General features: G+C 42.8%; 2 long non-coding RNA genes across 2 annotated transcripts in view; one reads left to right on the forward strand and one right to left on the reverse strand.

Annotated features, from left to right (window-relative positions):
• Positions 1 to 19221, reverse strand: part of LOC116665314 — a 79488-nt gene that overhangs the window by 16677 nt on the left and 43590 nt on the right. Inside the window, exon 4 of the long non-coding RNA XR_004321867.1 lies at positions 1955 to 2072. This is a non-coding gene — a long non-coding RNA (uncharacterized LOC116665314). The remainder of the gene's footprint in view (positions 1 to 1954; positions 2073 to 19221) is intronic.
• Positions 4798 to 7602, forward strand: LOC116665315. Its single transcript, XR_004321868.1, has 3 exons — positions 4798 to 4877; positions 5688 to 5937; positions 6505 to 7602. It is a non-coding gene; the product is annotated as an uncharacterized LOC116665315 (long non-coding RNA).

A 19221-nucleotide genomic window follows, 5' to 3' on the forward strand; every position in this document is an offset into this window, starting at 1 on the left:
TTTGTTGAGGATTATATAAAGCTTCAAGAATTTTGAGATAACGCTAAATGAAAACAAGTAAATATAAAATGCTCTCAGCTATATGGAAGTTTAAAAGGAAAAAAAAGGAAATATAAAATTGTTTTTAAAATTATGTAGGGATAGAATTATTTCCTACTCATTCTCTATTTTCATGCCTTTTAATAATCATGAATTACTTTCATGATTTAAAAAAATGCCTTCCTTAGGAGTTTGGGATTAACAGATACACATGACTATACATAAAATAAACAACAGGGACCTACTGTATAGCACAGAGAACTATATTCAATATCTCAGTAACCTATAATGGAAGAGAATCTGAAAAAGAATATATATGTGTGTGTGTGTGTGTGTGTGTATAACTGAATCACTTTGCTGTACACCTGAAACTAACACAACATTGTAAATCAACTATACTTGAATAAAACAAACAAACCCTAGTACCTTTAAATAATATACTCTTTTCTCTCCTCTCTCTTTTGGCTCCCCCAAAATATTTTTCCCCTTCCCATCCTCCACCCTAGCTTTTATTCAAGAGTGGAGGTGTGCATGGATTCTTCTACTCCACTGCAATAGACAGACCTAACCGTGGACAGGAGTATGTACGAGTGACTATGTAAACACCAATGAACCACACACCACGTAAATCAGTGGCTATGACTGCTGACTTATATTGGGCTGTGCCATCTGCCCAGACACTGCACCGAACAGTTAACACCTGAATAATACATGAAAAGAAAAAGGCAGTGGTGGGAGGGGAGAAGAGGTTTTGATATCCTGGAGGAAGTGGAACTCCCCTGCAGGGTGGGGCACTAAAGATGGGGAAGATTAGCCATGAGATCTTGAGAGAGGGCGGTTGCAGGTCCGGAATTCAGAATCATAAGAAAAATAGGGTTTGGGGAGTGTCATAGATCTGATTCGCTGGAAAACAGAGAGATTTGCAAGTAGGTAATTCGTTGGTGTTGTGGGTTGAATTGTGCCCTGCAAAAAGATATGTTGAAGTCCTAACCCCCAAACCTATGTATGTGACCTCATTTAGAATAGGGTCTTTGCAGGTGAAATTAGTTAAGATGAGATTGTACTGGATTAGGGTGGGCCCTTAGTCCAGTATGACTGGGTTCTGAGCTTAACAACAACAAGGAAACTCCTGCTTCACGGGTTTATACTCTAAAGAAGAAAAGACAAGGGAACACCTCTTCTGTGACTAGCACAACCAACAGCAGTTTGAGGACAGAGATCAAGAGCTCAGGACATGTAGCATTACACCGTCCGGATTAAAATTCCATCTTCACCACACACTCGCAGTGTGTCTGTGAATTACTAAATCTCCTGACCTAAGTTCATTCATTCACAAAAGGGATAAGGACAATGCCTACCTCATAGCACTGTCGTGAGGGATTAAGTGGATTCATACCCATGACACCCTTAAAACAATGCCTGGCACACAGTAAGTGCTCAATGAAAGTGGCCCATGACTATTACCATTATTATTACCATGAAATTAAAGACTCAATGGGAAAGCGAGGCATCGAGAATGATGCTCAAGGTTCTGCCTGATCCACTAAGGGGAGGGTAGGATGTTCACTGAGACAGGAACACAGGAAGAGGAGCAGCCTGGGATGGTGTTACTTTTTTTTGCACATCTTAGGTTCAAGGGAATGATAGGACATGAGAAAACAGTTGTCCAGAAGCCACTGGATATAAATTTCTGGAGCTCAAGGGACAAGTGTGGATTGGAGTCAGAAACTTTCATAACCTCTTAGCATCTTAACCACCCTTTTCTGGACACTCTCTATGTTCTCAGCCTCTAAAACGAGGTGTTCAGAGCTGGACACAAACCTTCAGATGTGGTCAGACCAGTCGAAGGCACACGTGTGTCTAGGAACAAGGGGCAGTTCAAAGTCAAACACAGTCAAAGACAGCGAGCCCCTACCTTTGCCAGTGTTGCGCTGGGTGTCAGGCACATGGTGATCAGTGACGCACACTCCTGCTCTCAAAGAGCTTGCTGCCAGTAAATCAGTCATTCCTGAGGTGGGGCTAGAGCTCTGTCCCTAATAGAAGAAAGAAAATGTTCTTTGGATTTTTTTTAATCTCAATTTAATTTCTAGTGGCAGCCCCCATTCTGTTGGGTGGCAGAAACTCAATTTCAGTCCATTTGGGTTTCCCTTGCCCTGTCCCTGGGTTGTGTCTGTCTAGGTTCCAGGGAGTCTCCAGGAGCATCCAGAAGGTGGTCTTGGAACTTTGCTGTCAGCTGTGTGTGCTGACGTTCACTGAGATGGCTGTTAATTTCTCTGGTGCTAAGTTTCGGGTCCACACAGCACCTACTGAGTGGTCCTTCTGTTCCCCTCCTCCCTCAGGGCTCCTAAGGTCTAGGACTCTCTTGGTACCCCCTCCCTCCCTCCTTTCCTCCTTCTCTCCATCCTTCGCCCTCAACCCCATCTCCCTGTCTCCACACCTCTCTGAGGTGGTCATGGGGAAATGCTGGGAGGCCAACTGAGGTGCTGTCTAGCTAACACACCACAAAGCCATTTCTATCATAGGTCCTCTAAGGAAGCCTGAGCCCCAGAGAGGCACAGTCTGCAAAGGGAAATTTATCAGAGACCCACACTGTCTATCTACTCATCAATTCCTCTCCAAAAGGGGTCCCCCAAATAAAAGAAATACTGCAAAATAAAAATATTCTTACTATTCCCAAATATTATCATACTTCCCAGTTCACCCCGTCTCTGCCCATTAAAGCCAGGTGGATCCACCCACAAGGCTAGACTCTGCAGTCTTTAGAGTCTCATGTTTTTAACCCAAGGTCCTCTCTCCATTGCTAGACTCCTGGCTCCATGAGTTTTCTTCTATTCTGATTATTCCCAACACTCTGAACTTGGCTCAGTCAACCTCACTCCAGCTCAATTGGTTTCACCACCTCCAGTGTCTTCCAGTGTTTGAGGCAGGAGAGTGAGGTGATCAAAACTAGGGGAAGGTAGGGAGATCAGAGAATGTTAACCGCAATCCAGGCAAGATGTGATGAAGGCTTAAACTTGGGCAGGACCAGTGGGTGTTCACTCCCCTTCCCTTGGGGGATGCCAAGGGCACTCCAAGCAGCTGGCTAGAAGGTGTAGTGCCATAATCAAGGCTAAGAGATCAGGAGAATCAGAAAAGCTGGAAGCAGGTCAAGAGGGATTCTGAAAGTAGAATAGAGATGCTCCTGGTGGCTTTGGGCAAGATCCTCCAGCAGACCCAGGTGGTATAACAATTACATTTAAAGGTTGACATAGGACAGTCAGAGAAATGAAGCCAGTGAAGAAGAGACAGATTTATCTACAGAATCTGGTAACCAGTTGGTGTGGAGGGCAAAGAACCTGACAAACCCAAATTTCGCATCGTAGGGAAGGAAAAAAGACTTCTCTACCCTCCACGTTCAGTGCTAGTTCTGTGACTGAGACCACAAACTAAACTGACAACAGAGCAGATTAATAGGAGAAAGGCATACACATTTTATGTGATGTTAATGTTTTCATTATTTTTTTACACAAACAAGAGGACTTACTAGATAAGAAGTGAAGACCCAAAAAGGTAGTTAGACCCAGGGGCTTATCATCCATTCTATGTGAAGAAGTGACAAGACAAAGGGACAGAGTTTGGGCTTCCAGGGGTGGCAAACTGCGGGAAGGTAAACATATGGGGGAGCTAACAGTAGAGAAGGGTTTTTTAGTAAGGTTTATTTGTGCAGACTCATCGCAGTGACAACTGTCTGTCTCTAGGGATAAGCGGTGCTCTCCCCTGGTATGGAAGAGGAGAGGGTGAACACCTTGACAAGGGGAAACTTATGTCCTATGTCTAGACAGAAAGCGGGAGAGCAGAGCTCTTTCTGCATTTTTACCTCTGTCGCCTTCAGCTCGAAACAATTCTTATGCTCTAGTGGCATATGTTGGGCATATTCCGATCCCATTCAATATTTGAGTCTTGGGTGCTTAGGGGAGGGGGAGAACATGCCCAGGTTTCCAGCTTGGAGCCCTGTGAGAAGTGGTGGCATTCATTAATGCAGAGAAATTAAGCGGGTAGGAGGAGGGAGAGGATGAGCTCAGAATAGGTACAGTGCGAGAGGCAGGGAGCAGGGGCTGGAATTGTGGGAGACAGTGCTCGGAGAGTGTGATGCTGGAAGTGTCCCAGGAGAAGCAGCTCTGAGTCATAGGAGGTCCAGAATGTGGTCATGATATTGAAGGAGACAAAACTCCTTAGCAACAAACAGGCCCGGGACCTGAGGGCTCCGGGTGTCGGGTGGGTCGTCCACATGGACACGGAAGCCGTCCCAGACCGAGGCTGCCCTCCCTGACATGCTGCTTCACCTCTCTGTAACCATACAGCATGTCAGCCATCCCTCCCAGCCTCTGTCATCCGAACAATCTAGGAACATTCCTTTTACATTACTCTTCAAGTCACTGATAGAAATACTAAGCAGACCTGAGCTTGAACGTGCTCGGGGAGTTCCAAATAGGTTTTTAAGGTTATGGACGATTTTGCTTTCTATAGTCAGGAAGAAATGTCAAAATAATGTTCTATGTATTCAGCTGACAAATAGCTCACCTCTAGTTACTTTCCCATGACAGCTTGATCACAGGGCACGGCAGAGAAAGAAGGCTGGGACATTCATCTTGTGGTTTATTTCCTGGATTTTTTCATGTATTGGTAAAGTCATATCTCCTGGAATCTGCTGAGCTCAGGCCCCACAGATAATAAAAAGCTCTGCTTCTCTCAATAACATTCATGCAGAAGCAAAACAGCCTTTGGGCTTTCTAGCAGCGATGGGTTTTCTGTTGCACGTGGACCTGAGGAACTCAAATTTCATATTCAAGCCTAGGATGGTAAAGAGGATGGGAGAGGAGCAGGGAGGAAGCATGGGGAGATGCTGTTGCTGGTGAACAGCCTGGAATGAAGACAAATTGAGTCAGAGATGCTAGATCCTCCGGCTGGGCCCTGCCCCTCTGAGCTCTGGGAAGCTGCTGGGTCACTGAACTCTGGTTTCCTCTCTGCTAAGCAGGGGTCACACTTCTTTACTATGCCTGGCTTAGTAGGTTAGCATGGGAATAAAGGTGAAACAAGGGGGGGAAAAGTGCTTTGTAAACTCTTAGCCTTTAGAAATGTGCATTGTTTTGATTAGGGAAGAACCACGCTGGCGTTGCAGACATTCAGCACGTCTTTGTTGCTCATAACTCTTTGCCTGTCACTATGCGTAATCCTTCCCATCCAGCAGGATCCTTTGAAAACGCGGGCTGTCTGAAGAACTGCTTGATTCTGGGTGCTGAGAAAAGCTTCTCCTGCCAAACTAACCTAAACCCGGGCTACCTCCAGGCCCATCTCAGCACCAGGTGGCAGGGGCAAAAATCTGAATGTAAAACATCTTAACGAGTAATTTTAAATTTCCTGATGGCAGCAGGGTGCAGCCTGGAAGGAGAAATTACACGCCATTGGAAACACTCTCAAATCCTCGTTAGACAAGCCTCTTGCCAAAGCCTGTCATTCTTACTCCCATTTTTCATTCTTACGTGGATAATTTTTAGATGCTTCTCTCTGCTCATGACCCAAACCACCCAACAGCTCAGCTTTGCAGGTACATTAGAGCAAGTGCTGTGAATACTTAATTTTTTTTTTCCTGATGACACTTAATTTTCCAGGTCACTGCTTCTGCCTTGAAGCTATGTATGTGTTGTGTTGGACTCAGGATGCTGGCAAGGGGAGAGAAAGACTTTCAAGCCTTCACCTCCCACCCTCCTTCAGCCCCTGGACAGAGCTTGCTAACCCAGGGAAGTGCCTGCTCTCAGAAGCTGGAGTCTCCAGGTGGGCGGTTGGGACCATGCTCTCATCCACCCCCTCCCGTCTCTCCCCATAATAACCACTGCTTCACAAGTTTGGGTCCCCAGGCAGGTAAGTGGCCTATAAATTGTTCACTAAAGGGTAGCTGTTAAGATTACTTTGTGCTGCAGGGTAGTCAAGAGAAATAGGACCCAAGGAGACTTTTAAGATCTATTCATTGAGGTGAATAGTGCTTCTCGGGTTCTAATACAGAACCTTCATTCAATCTGGCAAAGACCTTGGGGAAACAAAAATCTAGTCCTCTGCCTTTCAGTTAGTTTGCATATGAGGCTGGGACAGGTTGAGTAATTTTCTGAAGGTCACTCATTTGACAGGGCCTAGACCCAGGTCTCTGTCTCTTTTGGGGGGGGGGGGCAGGTGGTAGGAGTAATTAGGTTTGTTTATGTATTTACTTAAATGCTGGTACTGGGGATTGAACCAGGACCTCACGCATTGTAGTCATGCACTCTACCACTGAGCTGTACCCTCCCTCCTAGAATCATGTCTCTTAAGGAGGCCTTTCAGTTCTCCTTAAGACAGCATTCACACGCTCTTGAGAGAAAGTAGCATTTGCCTTCTAAAAGTGTCAAGTACAAAGCTGTGAAAATTGATCACTCTATTGTTTTGACTCCCCTTAAGATATCTGGGTCATCTCAGACTGCGGCTAATTAAACCCCCGGAGCTATGTCTCCAAACCAGTGGGACAGAGGCTGAAGTCGATGCCATCCATCCTGAGGTTGACAGATGTACCATCACGAGGGAGAGAGAAGAAAATGTAGTGAACAACAAAACAGCAACGTGACAACAAAGGAAAGCTCTTGACTGTATTAACCATTTTCTTTTTTTAAAAATGTGGCAAGGTGGGAAAAGGAAGAAGTAGGATGTAGCCTCGAGGACTGTAAGTAAAAAGACATAAGACCTGTGGGTAGTTGCTCAGAAATCAATGTAAAGAAATACAAGATGAGGTCAGACTCCGCCACTACAAGAAATCAGAGATGAAGCTCCTTCCTTCCTTCCTTTTGGTCTCTCTGGTTTTCAGGCAGGCACTGTCTCTCATTACACACACACACACACACACACACACACACACACACACACACGAGTGGGGTAAATATTATGAATGCAGCACAAGCCACCACATCAAAGCTCATGATCAGCCTAGTTCAAGATTGCTACCACTCCAGAACTTGAGATGGTTTATTTGAGGAGGTTTTTAAATGCTACAGGCTAAAAAAGCCTCTGGACCTTTCTATTTCTCGCCTTGAAACTCAGTTGAAAAGTCCTTTTCTTCTTCCCCTACCTCCCCGAGATGGAAGTCTGTGATTCTGAGGGAGGCACAGAACTAGGGAACCGAAACTGGGACTGTTGTCTAGAGAATCCTTTAAAAGTCCACATTTAACCTATGCCTGAGGCTTAGGTTGGCTTGCTAATGGAGGGAAGCTATCCTATGGGAATAGAAGGTCCCCCCCTGCTTAATCTTGATGGGCCACATTGTTTGAAGGTCCCACCTGCTTAATCTTGTTTCTACAAAGTGCTTGCTCCACCACAGAGCAGAAGAAGCTGGAAGAATAAGCAGAGGAATGAGCGTGAAAAGGGCAGCCAAGGAGGAGACAAGAAGCCACAAAGAAGAACAGATAAAAGGACCCAGCTGAGACCCCAAGAGCAGGGGTTCTGAGGTCAAGCCACCTGGGCTTACTGCACCCCTGCTCCAGCGCCCCTTTTCCTTCTCCCTTGAGTAAATAAAGCAGCTTTAATTCTGTCCCTCTGCCTCAGGGGTGAATTCTTCCCCACCTGCAGGCCAGAACCCACCTTTCGTGGGCTCTCCATTCTAAGGGGGAGTCTCCCATCTGCTAACAATACCATTAACAGTTCTCGAAGATGGAGAACAATGAAGTGCTGTTCAGCTGACCAGTAACTGAAATCCACTGGCTGGACTCCTGCTGGTGAAAACACTGCCTCAAGCATCTGCCTTTGTGGTGGCTCAGAAAAATTCAGATCAGTGTTGGCCGTACTTTCCTTGATCCTCTAATGGCATCTTTCTTCCCACACTCTTTTCAGATCATCTTTTCATTTTCTTTGAATTGGTAGACTTTTTTAAAAAAACAGTTTTAGGTTGGGGGGAGGGTATAGCTCAGTGGTAGAGTGCTTGCTTAGCCTGCACAAGGTCCTGGGTTCAATCTCCAGCACCTCTATTAAGAAATAACTTAGTAAACAAACTTAATAACACCCCCTCAAGAAATGAAAAAAAAGTTTTAGGTTTATAGAAAAATTAAGCAGAAAGTACAGGGTTCCCATATCCCCCCTGCCCCTCTCCCAGTTCCTTTATTACTAACACCTTTCATTGGTTATAAGCTAATATTGGTTACAAGCCAATGTTGATATGTTATTACTAACTAACCTCCACAGTCCACATTAGGGTTCACTCTTTGGGTTGTACATTCTGTGGACAAATATACAATGTCGTATATCCGTCATTACAGTATTACACAGAGTAGTTTCACTGCCCTAAAAATCCCCTGTGTTCCACCTATTTCTCACTTCTCCCCAACCCCTGCCAATCACTGATCTTTTTATTATCTCCATAATTTTGCCCTTTCCAGAATGTTACATAGTTGGAATCATACAGTATGTATGCTTTTCAGATTGGCTTCTTTCACCTAGCAATATACACTTAAAGTTCCTCCATGTCTTCTCACTGCTTGATAGCTCATTTCTTTATAGCCCTGAATAATATTCTATTGTCTGGATGTCTCACAGTTTACATTTTCACCTACAGAAGGACATCTTGGTTGCTTCCAAGTTTTGGTAATTATGAATAAAGCTGCTATAAACATCCGTGGGCAGGTTTTCGTGTGAACATATCTTTTCAACTCCTTTGGGTAAATACCAAGGAGCATAATTACTAGATCATATGGTAAGAGTATGTTTCATTTTGTAAGAAACTGCCAAGCTGTCTTCCAAAGTGGCTGTACCATTTTGCATTCCCACCAGCAATGAGTGAGAGTTCCTATTGCCCCACATCCTTGTCAGCATTTGGTGTTGTCAGTGTTTTGGATTTTAACCATTCTATTAGATGCGCAGTGGTATCTCATTTTCATATGCAACTCTCTAATAACACATGATGAGCATTTCCATATGCTCATTTGCCATCTGTAGGTCTTCTTTGGGGTGTTGTCTGTTCAGCTCTTTTACCTACTTTTCAATTGGTTGTTTTTTGTTTCCTTACTGCTGAGTTTTAAGAGTTCTTTATATATTTTGGATGCCAGTCTTATCAGATGTGCCTTTTGCAAATATTTCTCCTAGCCTGTAAATATTACCTCCCAGCCTGTGGTTTATCTTTTCATTCTCTTAAATTTCCATCTATTTTTTAAATCAGTGTGTTCTCTATCCTTTTCCTCCCTGTTTCCTTGGCAAAGTCTTCTCTGTCTGGAAACTGGAGAAAAGGAAGGCTCTATATCAAAACTCCCAAGTTCCTAGGACAGAAGCCAACAAACCCAGGAGTCTTGAGACATCCTGGCAACCAGAGCCCTAAGGAACATTGACTCCAGGCAGCTATAGCATTGGGCCCAGGCAATAAGACCTGCTCCTGCCTCCTCGGAGCCTAGGATGGAGCATCCTAGAAGAATCTGGATGCCCTTTGCAGATTTTTAACTCCCAGTGAGACAGGAAGGAAGGGGGCAGGGCACAACCAATAAAGCAGTGACACAGCAATTGAAGACAGGACAAAAGCAGGTTAAAAACCTGACTAGGCCCAAGATGGAAGAAAACTCAACTTCCAGGAGACTTTGAGCCTCATTATATGCTCACTGTAATATACTAGCCTGGTAAATACCACTCCCACAGACGCCATGACAGTTCCGAAGCTGACCATAAAAAGCCAAAAAGTGGGCAGTGGCCCAATTCCTGGCAATCCCCATTCCTTCCCCAGAACAACTGAAATAATCCTCCCACTCATGAGCATATGAAATTACCAAGCCCATAAAAACTAACGACACTACACCCCGCAGCCTCTCTCTCTGGCTTTCTGAGACAGCCCACACTCTGCGGAGTGTCTATCTCCCTGAATAAATTTACTTTCACTTTACTTTGGCTCACCCTCAAATCTTTTCTTTTCCCTTGAATTCTTTCTTCTGTGCAGCCAAGGACCCTCACTTGGCAGGGTGCATCCCATGTGGCCTGAGACCTGGGACATGGCCATCCTCTCATGCCCCATTTTCCTGCAACACCAGGGAGAGAGAAAGCTCCAAGCACATGCACTAGCTCTCAGTTGCCAACCCTCCTTTCACAGTGTCAAGGAAAGTGGTGGCTGATGAGCACACGACCAGCCAGCCCTCATCAGACCATGAGTACTGCGTGCAAAAAGAATTAATAAATCAAATTTAAGCAAGTTAAAAGGGGGCATGGTTACATTTTCATGATAAGCTCATTATTTTCCACATTGGCTCAGCTCTGGACTCTATCAAAGAAATTGATGGTATGATCTAACGCAGCCCAGACACCAGAAGGGGTGCCATGGGCAGGATCACGCATGCACATAAGCACGAGTAGTTTAAAAAGATCAAGAAAGCAATTTTAGATTAGACAGAGGCCCAAGAAATGGGGATTCCAAAGAGAAGTCTGAACTGTCTTCTTTAAACTTTACAGCCTCACATTCGCCCTGATTATCCTGTGGAAACAGGATGAACTCGTTGGGTAGGTTTTACCCATTTGTTGTTCTTTAACTGTTGCCAAACATAGGTCCCAGGAATTGTGCTTGATCACTTACTCTCACCTTTTTCAGGCTGTCTTGGTTACATACTGTGAAGTAGAAGAAAATAACCCCTTTTACAGTCTAATAAGAGGCACTTTTATAAAATCAGCTGTCATCTGGGGAGAGGATAGCTCAGTGGTAGAGTGTGTGCTTAACACACATGAGGTCCTGGGTTCAATCCCCAGTACCTCCATTTAAAATAAATAAATAAATCCTAAATACCTCCCTGCTGCAAAAAAAAAAAAAAAAAAATCAACTATAATGGATCTAGTCTGACTGGGCCATGAGTTGAGCAAGGAAGACCAAGAAAATTCACCTAAAAATGCACTGTCCCCACCCCCATAATTCGAAATAAAGTTAAAATTTAACAATAAAATAAATGTTGGAGAGTTTTAAATATTCTATTTTTTTCTAAATATTGCAGTCTTAATAAATATTTTATCCTAAAAGTGTAATAAAAACTATTCTATTTCTTACGATGGCGACATCAATTTTTTTTATTTGTACAAATAACATATTATTTCCAAAACCTCTCCTTCTCGGTCTGTGACGGCTGCTGGTGACCTCAATGTGAGTAGTGTGGCTGACTTGAATGATCCCACAGGAAGGGCTCAGCTACACCCTGGGTTCCACTGGACAACCACCCAAAACCCAGGAATGGGCCAGCCCAGTCCTGAGGTGACCGAAGAGTGCTGAAGAAGAACACTTATTGACAGATGTTATTAATTCTTAGCTATTTTTTTATGGGCTGCCCTATCTTTTCTATCACAAACTAGATCAACGTTTTATGGTAATGTGATTTTATATGGTGGTGGCTGAGAAAGGAGGGGTATCTCAGACCCCTGTAGAGTTGCCTTTGCCTGTTACTAGACACTTCTTCCAGGTAGCTGACAAATCTGTAAAAATAAAACATTTATTTCTATGTAGGAGTAATAAATACTATTCTGGGGGAGGGGAGGGTAACAATAGCTCAGTGGTAGAGTGCATGCTTAGCATGCATGAGGTCCTGGGTTCAATCCCCTGTACTGCTATTAAAAATAAAAATTAAAAAAATAATAACTACTACTCAGTTGTGCCATGTTCTGGCTTCTTTGCCATTTGAACAGGAAAATGTGAAATTTTAAAAAGATCCATTTTTAGACACTTTCAGGATTGGGAAATCCTAATTTTCTACTCAATCTTCAAACTGTCATTTCTTTTTTCTGGCAAGATATAACCTTTAAAATGCTTTTCAAATTAATCTGACTTTGTTTTGTTTTGTTTTTTTGGTTTTTTCCCCCTTCCTTCTCTTATCCTGTTCACAGTTTTGCAGTGGGGACTGACAATTTCTTATCTTTGGAGCCACAGCCACCCAGCACTCCAGGCCTCTCAGCCACCCCAGGTAGGGAGCCAAGCGTGGCTCCCCGCAGAGAATTGAAACGTAAAATGCAGTCCATCTTAGCACAGGGGTGGGGTTACTCTAGGAGAAGTGGATATTTCTTTCCTTGGAGATTCTTTTAGAAATAATTCTCTAGCCTGACAAACAGGTTGGCTCAAGATACTGCTCTGCCTAAATTCTGAGCAAGACAAGTTCGGAGACTTCTTTCTGCCTGACAGGTCATTTACCAGCAATTAGGGCCACTTCTGATTAAACTCAGAATGCAAGGTGACTCCCCCATCACAGATGACCAACCCACATCCCTCACCTGAAGGAAAAACCCTTCAGCTTGTTCCTCACAAGGTTACAGAATATATTCATGACTACCAATGGCATCATTGAAGAAGGGATCAATTCTACCCAAAACTATGGGGCAAAATAATCAGCATAAGATGAAGAACTCATTCTCATTTTTATCAACTTGCTTACTAAAATTCCGATTGCTGTGACAAAGTAATCGTGCAGTACAGGAGCTATTTATTACAGCTGACATTCAAATAAAGCAGCAGCAGGGGCCAATCCACCAATGTTATTGAGTAAAGAATTGTAAGTTGAAGTAAAATTGAAAATAAATGTCTCACTGCTCTTACCTAGTTTGGACACACTAAAATTAATGACTAGGATCTGGTGGTGCAGTTAATGTTGATAAAATGCTCAATGTAGTCCGCGGGCTTAACAGACAAACCCACAAACAGCATGGGGAGGGGGCTCCGGACTTAGAGCCTGAGCCCCAGACCATAGTACCCAGACTTACCTCTTAGCTAACTTTCCCCAAATCTGGAACTAACTGAATAATGCCAAAGTGTCCACCACACCAGTGCTCAGAGGATAAAAGGGTTCTTTTTCAAGCTGAGGAATTTAAGGGATTGCTAAACAAATGCAAATTCCACCCTAAATACCGGGACCAGCTCATCACCGCAGCAAAGGTGAGAATTTGGGGATCCATTCACAGGAAGGTTTACCATTTCTAGAACAGAGATAATGTTTCAAAACAACCACCTATCCCCCAACAACCTCAAAATGTAATTTTGTATAAAATGTAGTTACGTATAAAACGTTAGCTCTTTCCCTAAGTATTTGTGTTTTCATAAGGATTCAGTATCTGTTCAAATACAGTTCTAAGATTATTTTCAACAGCCTTTTTTTTGCTATCCCCTTCTGCTGCATCAAAGCAACTGAAACTCTGTATTTAATTTTAAGAAAGCATTCTAAAATGTCCAAGTTCTTAAGCCCCAAAGGAGAACAAGACAAAGCTAAGCCCTTCACAAACAGGAACAGAAATGATCTCATTAAGCATCACCGTCCAAACACATCTGCTCTTCAAACAGACCAGGTAGTGAAAGATTGAATGGAGGTGCTGATTTCTATTTTATCTCCACCTAAAGGTTTCTCTCTTAAGCTGAAACTGAAGCTTATGTTCTTCACAGAGTTTGCTCAATTTAGAAGGAAAGAAAAACATTCGAAAGAAATTACCCTAAAAAAGAAAACTTAGGGTTTAAATAATACTATTGCCGTTGGTCACAGCTGAAATACAAAGTTAGCAATACAAAAAGACTCTTTACTTTTTTGTGGTGGGGAGGGAGGTTTATTTATTTTTGATGGAGGTACTGGGGATTGAACCCAAGACCTCATGCATGCTAACCATACACTCTACTGCTGAGCTATACACCCCCCCAAAAGACTCTAAATACTCACACTGATTTTCCCCCAATTTTGGCTTCCCTGATGTACCCTCCCCACCCTTCCCCCATCATTTAGGGCAACACAAGCACTCTCTGTTCACAGCAGTTGTTTCAGGGGAAAACAAACCTCTGTGCCACTTAACCCATTAGGAGCTAGTTAGTAATTTGAATGATTCAATTCAACAAATATTTTTGTGCTTCTACTAAGTGCTTGGGATATATCAATGAAATAAATAATCAAAAATATCTCAACCCTAGGGGAGCTTACATTCCAGTGGGAGAAGACAAACAATAAACATTATAAACAGCAAACTTTCCCATACACTTGAAGGTATTAAATAGAGTAGACTGGGTAGGCATCATTGAGAAGCTGAGGGAATTCACAGAGTGGACATCGCATTGTAGGGAAGAGCTTTCTAGGCTGAGGGAAGAGCTGGAGCAAAGCCAGAATATTTGAGAAACAGTGAATGTCCAGTGTGGCTGGAGTAGGGTGAGCAAGGGTGGTTGTAAGAGAATTTCAGAGAAGTGGAGGGGGGTACATTAGAGAAGGATGGCAGAGCGTATTGTGTCATCCCAAAATATGCCTCTTCGGCATAAGGATTATTTTGAGGAAGAGCAGACGCAGGAGAAGTTCATAAAATAGAGTAGAAGTTCCCCTTACGTAAGGGAAATTTACATTTATAAAGAAAATTTCCATGTGTAAGTGTGTCTCCCTCTCTGTACCAAGAATAGAAGGTTGACTAAATCACAAGGGACTTGTCAATGGAGAAGGCACCACTTACAACTGCACAACAAACCTTACCCTATTTAGCATACTTTCCGTGAGAACTTCTTCATAACTGGCCTCTCTATACCTTTCTTTCATCTTCATCCAAGGATGGTATTTAAGCTGGAGTTCAAGCCACCTCAGGGAGTTCCTTGTTTTCCCCTAGGTGTCTCCCATGTATCCATGGAGCTATATGTGTTAATAAACTTCTGTTTGTTTCTCTCATTAATCTATCTTTTGTTTATGGGCCTCAGCTGAAAACTAAGAAAGGTACAAGGAAAATTATTTTTCCTCCCTTACACAAAGACCCCAATTTCTCCTTCACAAAGACTTTTTGCCAAGACAGTCTTGGAAAGGTGACACATCTCATGGCAGATCCCCAGAGTGCTTGTCCCATGTCTTGGACCATCAGAAGAAGAGGCATGGTTTAATTTTTCTAACATGCGTAAGTCACCCTGCAAATCTCCATTTATTGGTGTCCTTAGTCCTTAACATTTAACTTGGAAATGCTTTCCAGAGATAGCTCTTTCTCTTTATTTGCAGAAAAGATCTTCATTTGGGAACTTCTTGCCCTTAGATGAACATAGTAAACTTTACTTTTCTGCTGTTCACAAAATTGTTGGCTCTTAAAAATGGCATTTGCTTTTAGTTCAGACATAAACTTTCTTCTCCAGGCACACTTGCATCATAATTGTGAACTTTACCAAATAAGACGTTTTATCTCTTTCCAATTCTCAGTCTCCAACCCTCTACCTTCCACTCCCAACTTACTCCTCAAGGTAAGGGTTCTTTTCTGTGCCATCCCCAAAGGGCAATTATCTCCCCATTATTTGAAGGGGAGGGCTACCCGTCTTATGGCTCATTCATACCCTTTGCTCACTAACTTCTCTTCCTGTTTTAGTCATTTCAAAATATCATGACTAGAGAAAAGCTAGAGGTAATATATTATAAAACAGATTTACCTACATGTGATAGAGACAATGCCATTATTTCATCAAATCTTGTCTTGTTTTCCTCTTACTGGGCACTTGGGAAACTACATTTTTCAGCTTACCTTGACATTCTTTGGGGCCATGTGACTCAGTACTGGCCAGTGGGGAAGGGATGGAAGTGACATAAACCCCTCCCAGGTCTCAATATTAAATATCATGCAGTCCTGCATCCGCTGTTCCCTCTCTTCAATAATCTTAGAAACAGGGGAGGGTGTAGCTCAAGTGGTAGAGTGTGGGCTTAGCATGCACAAGGTCCTGAGTTCAATCCCCAGTACCTCCTCTAAAAATAAAGAAATGAACCTAATAACCTCCCTCCTGCCCTCCCTAAAAAACCTAAATAAATAAATCACTCTTCAAAAAATATATTTTAAAAAAATTACAGAAGCAACATGTTGAGGCTGCATCACAGGATGATAAAAATATGAATCTCAGGGTTTTCAGAAGGAGGAGAACACCCACTGACTCACATCTGAACCTACTTTGGTTGTACTAAACCACTGAAACCATTGAGTTTCAGGGTTTATTTGTTTCTGTAACACAATCTAGAGTATTCTATTACCATATTCTATCTTACTTAACCCTTGTTTTACTCTCCCATCTCCCCAAAAAACATTCCACAGATAGGGAAACCAGGACTCAGTTAAGCCCCGTCATTTGGCTAAGGTAGCTCACCTAGTAAATGAGGCAGCCAGCCCTTGGTCTTCTCTACACCAGAACTACCCTGTTTCTGGGGCTCTCAGTATTCACTTTCTCTTCTTTGTCATGCCGGGGACAGGAAAAAAAAAAAATGTTTTCCCTCTCCTCTCCTAGGATCTCCGGGTGGTACCCTATAAATTTGACTGATAAAAGATTAATTAACAAGATGGAGAAAACACAGCCGTTTAGTAACACATGCGTTGTGCTTACTTACTGGATCACTTAGAGATGAGTAACTCAAAGAGGTGGTGAGAATTTGGGCTCATATAACATCTTAGCCAAAGAACAAAAAACATTTTAGAGATGTGACAAGACAAAGGAAAAAGACTTTGAGTTTCTAGGGCAGCAGGTTGTAAGAAGGCAAATATATGGGGAAATGAATGGAAGATAAGGGCCAGTGAGTCACATTTGTTATGTGGATCTGTCTGGTGTCATCTCTGGGCTAATAAGGGTCTAGGGCTGTCTCCAGTGATTAGCTTCTGTCCTTCCTGGTAGAGAGGGGAGGGGGGACACATTTACAAATTTTTGTCCTTAGGTGAATAGAGGGAGGGCAGAGGGCTTTTCTTATCTGTCTTCTCTTCATTGTCTTTAGCTCAGAATAATCCTTATTCCAAAGTGGTACAGCTTGGGGTGGCGCATCCTGCTACCCTTCAGTAACGGGTGCCCCTCGTCCCAAATTATCCTACACTTAATCTCTTCAGAACGGCCATTTGTTCCTAACCCCCATCATGCTCTTTAATACACAAGACGAGAGGGAAGAGACACACTCACTGCAGCTGTGACCTAACGGGGAAGAACGGCAGACCCCGCTGATGTGCAGCTTATACAACCAGAACAGCCACAGGTTTCATGCTTCTAACCAATAAGGCAAAACAAATAAAAGGCCATGTGTCACAACTGGTACTGCAAGGAAGGACAAAAGCAAAAGTCACCAGGTGCTATAAAAAGGGGCTGAAGCAGATCATCATTATCCAGGCTTCTCCTGTGCCATGTTGTATGGAACCATCTCCTCATTTTACAGCACAGTGCCCTTTATAAATCCCGACACCTCCCAAAAGACAGGGCAAACATAATTCTACATGTATGGGTATGTGTGGATATGCCCAGACTTTAGAGATAACTCTGCAAACGTCCTGTATCTAGCCTCCCCTCTCCATATCAGTATTACCAGCTACCCAGTTATCAGAGCCAGGAATCTGAGTGGCATCCCTGAGTCATCTGTTTCCTTCACCCAACATTTCTCAGCAAAAGTGATCTAAAAACATAAACCAGATCATTTCATCCTTCCACCTAAATTTTAAAAATAGTTTTCTTATTGCACTTAGAATAGAATCCAGACTCTGCTCTATGGCCTCCAAGATTCTGCATGACGTGAGCCCTGCCTATTTTTCTCTGGCCTCATCTCACAGAGTTCTCCCTCTCCCCACTCTCCAGTCACTGTCCTTCCAACAGCTCCGTCTCCCCTTTGCTTTGGGATTTGCTCTTGCCTCTGCCTCACATTCTTTGACCTGGCTTCCCTTCAAGGCTGTCTTCTTATCCCTCAGCTTGATTTTTAGACATCACCTCCCCAGGGAGGCCACTCTGACCACCTACATGGAGGTACCCACCTCCATTATTTTCTATTATGGCATTCAGTCGTTTCAGAAAACTCATCACAGTCTGCAGTGATCTTATCCATCTTCTGTTTACATCTTCCCCACCAGAACGTTGTACCCATAAAGGTAAAATAATAGCTCATATTTTTCTTTATCCCAAGCACTGTCTTAAGTGCTTTATATATGCAAGTGTAGCCTGCCAGGTATCTCCCAGAAACAATACCTTTTGTTTTTTAATACCCAAACTTCATAGAATATATGTATCTCTCAATTACAGAGTTTGTTTGTTTTAAGCTGGTATAAAATTTTATATTTATGCCTGCAAAAATTGAATGTATTTTAGCCAAACAATGTGGAGGCAAGCTTTCCAGATACCATCCAAATTCAAGTGGTAGAACAGCAGCAATTGTAGACACTTTGAAAAGCATGGCAAGTATCCACAGAGAGGATGTAGTCTTTGGATGTTGCTGATGCTTACAGTGACCTCAGAGCATCGTGCTCAGAGTGAGTCACGCTCTGTCACTGGCACTTGTCCAGAATGCATTTACCAGTGCTTTCCATATTGAGCCATTGTTGTTTTTTTTTAACCCAGAGCTGTACAATGAGTACCAGAAAAGCTGAGAAAGTTTGAAGAGAATGGTGGATGAAGAATTAAAGGAATAAAAATACTGTTTACAATGGAAGAGATGTTACTGTACAGAAAGCAACTGTTTTAATTTTCCTGGTGATCAGTATTTTAAACATTTTGCACCCTAATGTGCCCATTGTTACTAATACTTTGGTGTGTAAAGGAGGAAAAACTTTTTCTCTACCCTCTTAGGCTTTCTCTTGGGGACGTGCAAATTAAATTGACAAAAGACAGATTTTTATTCATGCACATATGTGGGAGTTCACAGAAAACTATCACTCAAGGAGGTGGTTAAAATAGTTTATATACCATCTTAACAGGAGATGGGAAGACCAGAGCGGCACTTCTGGGAGAACAAACAGCTTCTTAGCAGGAGGGAAGAAAGCGCACTTATACAACGCCATTTAAAAAAAAATAAATGTGCCCTCGGGAGAATGGAGGGAAGGCATGAGATTTTTGTGACAATGTCTGTCTGCAGGTGGTGCAACTTCTGACGTCTCATTGGCAAGACGAGAAAATTAGGGTCACTCTAGGGAGGGAATTTATGACAACTGAACTCTTTTGTGAGGCTCTGCTTTTAGTCAGGTAAGAGAATTCAGGAACTCTGATGCCTTTGCTCAAAGTAATTCTTATGCCAAAGTGGCACATTTAGGGGTGACCTATCCTGATGCCTTCAGATGCTTCAGTGTACTGTGGTTATCCTTTAGGAAACTGGTTGGGGATTTGGGGTTGATGTATAATTTATTATACTTTTTCCCTTTTAAAATAATGTAAATTGGAGCGCAATTAGCACCTTCACACAGAAAATCTAATTTTCAGATGTGAATTAC

The sequence above is a fragment of the Camelus ferus genome, chromosome 8 (genome assembly GCF_009834535.1).
Source record: "Camelus ferus isolate YT-003-E chromosome 8, BCGSAC_Cfer_1.0, whole genome shotgun sequence".
Classification (NCBI taxonomy): domain Eukaryota; kingdom Metazoa; phylum Chordata; class Mammalia; order Artiodactyla; family Camelidae; genus Camelus; species Camelus ferus.